Source organism: Ailuropoda melanoleuca, chromosome X, assembly GCF_002007445.2.
Source record: "Ailuropoda melanoleuca isolate Jingjing chromosome X, ASM200744v2, whole genome shotgun sequence".
Classification (NCBI taxonomy): domain Eukaryota; kingdom Metazoa; phylum Chordata; class Mammalia; order Carnivora; family Ursidae; genus Ailuropoda; species Ailuropoda melanoleuca.
The window spans coordinates 79,660,090-79,664,344 of NC_048238.1; positions in this window are offsets into that span (position 1 = coordinate 79,660,090).

The following is a 4,255-nucleotide window of genomic DNA, read 5'->3' on the forward strand; positions in this document are numbered from 1 at the left end:
TAGAAATCTCTGAATTTTTTTTTCATTTCTCCATCTATGTTTTTCAAAAATGAGTTTAATTATCCAACAAATTTTATTTAATTTTCTTGTTTAATGGTTTTGTATTTTGTGTTTTTTGATGTTGATAATTTCATTGATTTTCTTTTGACATCTGGAATAGATGATACATTGGCTTATAATTCTCTATGACATTATATAATATTAAAAATGTATATAATTCTGCTAAATTTGAATACTGGTTAGAGTTAAGATGGTGGAGGACTAGGGGTCCCCTTTTTCAGTTGGTCCCCTGAGTCGAGCTGGAGAGGTACAAGACCATTCTGAACACACATGGAATTAGCCTGAGATGTAGGAAGATACAGCTGGACCTATAAAAATGAACATCTTCAGCACTGAGTATTGAGGTATGAAGCGGGGAGCTGTGAAGCCACACACAGATATCAGAAGATAAATGGAAGGGGGAGGGAGCATCTGCATTCGGGCGCTGGGAAGCGGTAGTCACCTGCACTGGGGAAGGGGTAGACTTGCGGACTGGCACCCGTGAGAGAGCAGACTGGGAGCGTAAGCCTGGGAACATGCGCAACCAGTCTAAAACCGGACCTCTGGAGCGTGCGTGAACCACACTGAAACGGAGCTCTGGAGCCCGCGGGGGCAGCTGGCAGCTGGTGGCTGGTGGTGTTAGAAACAAAAAGGACAGAGACATGCTGGACCTGGAAGTGAGGGCTGGGAAAGCGGCTGTGGGGCACACATCCTGGGATGCTGCAGGGTTTAGCAACACCAACAGAAACAGAGTTAAGGTGGCCAGAGGAGCTCAGTGGAGAGTGGACTGAGATCTCTCTGTTCTGAGACAGAGGCTGGGATTCGGCCACTGTTACTCTGACTCTCAGAAGTCACACCAAACTGCCAGAGAAAGCCGCCAGAGAACAAAAGCCCAGAAATACCAGCTCATATTGTGCCCATCCCCATCCACCCTTGCAGGGGATAGGGAGACTCTACCCAAACAGAGCTGCCTGAGTAACAGCACGGAAGGCCCCTCCCACAGAAGACAGGCTGAAAAATCAAGAAGCCCACACCCCTAAAGTCACTATAAAACAAGTGCACACTGCCTGGGTCCTGGTCAATAATTTGGGCTCTGGACAACCCCGGAACTTCTCATCAGAATGACAAGAAGCAGAAATCCCCCCCAGCAAAGAAAAGATGATGGGTCTGTGGCCTCTGCCACAGAACTAATGGATATGGATATAACCAAATTATCAGAAATGGAGTTCAGAGTAACAATGGTCAAGATGATGTGTAGACTTGAAAAAAATATTAATGAAAATTTTAACAAAAATATAGAATCTCTAAGGGTGGAAATGAGAGGGAATCTGGCAGAATTTAAAAATGCTATGAATCAAATGCAGTCTAAACTAGATGCTCTGAGGGCCAGGGTAAATGAGGCAGAGAAATGAATCAGCGAATTGGAGGATGGGGTGGTAGAAGAGAAAGCTAAAACAGAAACTTGGCTCAAAAAAATCCAATCTCAAGAATGTAGATTAAGGGAGTTTACTGACTCAATGAAACGTCCCAATGTCAGAATCATCAGCATCCCTGAGGGGGTGGAGAAAAACAGAGGTATAGAAGAGATATTTGAACAAATTGTAGCTGAAAACTTCCCTAATCTGGCAAAGGAAACAAACATTCGTGTCCAAGAGGCAGAGAGGACCCCTCCCAAGCTCAACCATGACAAACCTACACCATGTCACATCATAGTGCGATTCGCAAATATTAGAACCAAGCATACAGTATTGAAAGTGGCCAGGGCAAAAAAATTTCTCACGAACCAAGGCAAAAGTATCAGGATTACGTCAGACCTGTCTACACAGACCTGGAATGAGAGAAAGGGATGGGGGGGCATTTTTAAAGCTCTTTAAGAGAAAAACATGCAGCCAAGGATCCTTTATCCAGCAAGGCTGTCATTTAGAATTGATGGAGAGATAAGGACCTTCCAGAATCGCCAGTCAATGACCAATTTCGTAACCACGAAACCAGCCCTACAGGAGATATTAAGGGGGGTTCTATAAAAGTAAAAAGGCCCCAAGAGTAATACAGAACAGAAAGTCACAATCTATCGAAACAAAGACTTTACTGGCAACATTGCATCATAAAAATCAAATCTCTCAATAATCAGCCTCAATGTAAATGGCCTAAATGCTCCCATAAAATGCCACAGGGTTGCAGATTGGATAAAAAGACATGACCCATCCATTTGCGGTCTACGAGAGACTCATTTTGAACCTAAAGATACATTCAGACTGAAAGTAAATGGATGGAATACCATCTTTCATGCCAATGGCCCTCAAAAGAAAGCTGGGGTAGCAATTCTCATATCAGACAGAGTGCATTTTAAACTAAAGACTATAGTTAGAGACACAGAAGGGCACTATATTATTCTTAAAGGATATATCCAACAAGTGGATATGACAATTATAAATATCTATGCCCCGAACAAGGGAGTAGCAAGATACACAAGCCAACTCTTAACCAGAATAAAGAGACATGTAGATAAAAATATGTTAATAGTAGGGGACCTCAACACTCCACTATCAGCCATAGATAGAACGCCTAAGCAGAAAATCAACAAAGAAACAAGAGCTTTGAATGCCATACTCGACGAGTTGGACCTCATAGATATATATAGAAAGGGGACCTCAACACTCCACTATCAGCCATAGATAGAACGCCTAAGCAGAAAATCAACAAAGAAACAAGAGCTTTGAATGCCATACTCGACGAGTTGGACCTCATAGATATATATAGAACACTACACCCCAGAACAAAAGAATACTCATTCTATTCTAATGCACATGGAACGTTATCCAGAGTAGATCAACTCAAACACTTGGAGACTAAGAACCATCCTGCTCAAGAATGATTCAATAAACCAGGAAATCAAAAATCAATTCAAACAATTTATGGAGACCAAGAAGAATGAAAACACAACAGTCCAAAACCGATGGGACACTGCAAAGTCAGTCCTAAGGGAAAAATACATAGCCATCCAAGCCTCACTCAAAAGAATAAAAAAATCTAAAATGCAGTTTTTATATTCTCACCTCAAGAACCAGGAACAGCAACAGAAGAACAGGCCTAACCCATGCACAAGAATGCAGTTGATCAAGATTAGAGCAGAGATAAATGAATTAGAAACCAGAAGCACAGTAGAGCAGATCAATAGAGCTAGAAGCTGGTTCTTTGAAAGAATAAATAAAATAGATAAGCCACTGGCAAGACTTATCCAAAAGAATAGAGAAATGACCCAAATTAATAAAATTATGAATGAAAAGGGAGAGGTCACAACCAACACCAATGAAATAGGAAGGATCATTAGAAACTTTTATCAACAGCTTTATGCCAATAAATTAAGCAACCTGGAATAGATGGATGCCTTCCTGGAAATCTATAAACTACCAAGACTGAAACAGGAAGAAATTGTCTTTTTAAACAGACCAATTAATTATGAAGAGATTGAAGCAGTGATTAAAAACCTTCCAAAAAAAAAAACAAAAACAAAACTCCAGGGCCTGATGGATTCCCTGGGAATTCTACCAAACATTCAAAGAAGAAATAAAACCTAATCTCCTAAAGCTGTTCCAAAAAATAGAAACAGAAGGAAAACTACCAAACTCATTCTATGAGGCCAATATTACCTTGATCCCCAAACCAGGCAAAGACCCCATCAAAAAGGAGAATTGCAGACCAATATCCCTGATGAATATGGACCTCAAAATTCTCAATAAGATCCTAGCTAATAGTATCCAACAGTACATTAAAAGGATTATCAATCATGACCACGTGGGATTCATCCCTCGGATGCAAGGGTGGTTCAACATTCGCAAATCTATCAGTGTGATAGATTATATCAACGAGAAAAAAGTCAAGAATCATCTGATCCTCTCAATAGATGCAGAAAAAGCATTTGACAAAATACAGCATCCTTTCCTGATTAAAACTCTTCAGAGTGTAGGGATAGAGGGTACATTCCTCAATCTCATAAAAACCATCTATGAAAAGCCTACAGCCAAAATCATTCTCAATGGGGAAAAGCCGGAAGCCTTTCCCTTAAGATCAGGAACACGACAAGGATGCCCACCCTCGCCACTATTATTCAACATAGTACTAGAAGCCCTTGCAACAGCAATCAGACAACAAAAAGCGATAAAAGGTATCCAAATCGGCAAAGAAGAAGTCAAAATGTCTCTCTTCACAGATGACG